Source organism: Physeter macrocephalus, chromosome 6 (genome assembly GCF_002837175.3).
Source record: "Physeter macrocephalus isolate SW-GA chromosome 6, ASM283717v5, whole genome shotgun sequence".
NCBI classification, from domain to species: domain Eukaryota; kingdom Metazoa; phylum Chordata; class Mammalia; order Artiodactyla; family Physeteridae; genus Physeter; species Physeter macrocephalus.
The window spans coordinates 55454561-55455411 of NC_041219.1; the positions used below are offsets into that span (position 1 = coordinate 55454561).

The following is an 851-nucleotide window of genomic DNA, read 5'->3' on the forward strand; positions in this document are numbered from 1 at the left end:
GGACTGCCGGTCCCTCTGTCGGCAAAACTTGCTAAGTTGTCTTTATACATGATGTTGAGACTGAGAATACAAAGAGAAATAAGACACGATCTGTGTGCTGGAGAAGCTTCCGGTCCAGCGATGGTCATACCCACTCTGCCAGCACCTAAGGAAGACGGGGGAGAAGGGCACAGAGGGTATGGAGGGGTGCAGAGACACCTGAGCCTTATGATACACACAGCGGACCCGGCCGGCCCCATGAAACACATTCGCAACATTGCCAGGTCCAGTTGTCTCTGCCCCCTTCCAGCCCCCACTCCCCTCCTACCCCCAACCTCCACCCCGGCATCAAGCTACCTTTGGCCCTGCCCTAGAGGGCCTGCCACCCTACCTTGCCACCTGAAGCCAGTTAGGTCCCTTTTAGCCTTTCCCTCTAGAGGAGAGTTGTCCAACAGAAATACAATGTGAGCAACATGCATGATTTTTAAATTTCTAGTAACCATATTTTTTAAAGTAAAAAAAAAGTGCTCTCTTCTGCAGCACATATACTGAAATTGGAACGATACAGAGGAGATTAGCGTGGCCCCTGCACAAGGAGGCCATACGGGTTTGTGAAGTGTTCCATATTTTTTGGCTTCTGTGGGAAAAGAACCTAAAAAAAGAGTGGATATATGTATACGTATAACTGATACACTTTGCTGTACACCTGAAACTAACACAATATCGTAAATCAACTAGACTCCAATAAAAAAACTTTTTTTAATCTTAAAAAAGCAAAAAAAAAGTGAAATTAATTTCAGTAATATATTTATTTAACTTGTATCTAAAATATTATCATTTCAACATGTAATCATGTACAAAATTACTGAGGT

General features: G+C 43.5%; 1 non-coding gene across 1 annotated transcript; it reads left to right on the plus strand.

The window, feature by feature from the left end:
* Positions 1-503: 503 nt before the first annotated feature.
* On the plus strand, positions 504-610 carry LOC112066370 (U6 spliceosomal RNA). The gene has a single exon (XR_002892591.1). It is a non-coding gene; the product is annotated as a U6 spliceosomal RNA (small nuclear RNA).
* Positions 611-851: the final 241 nt, after the last annotated feature.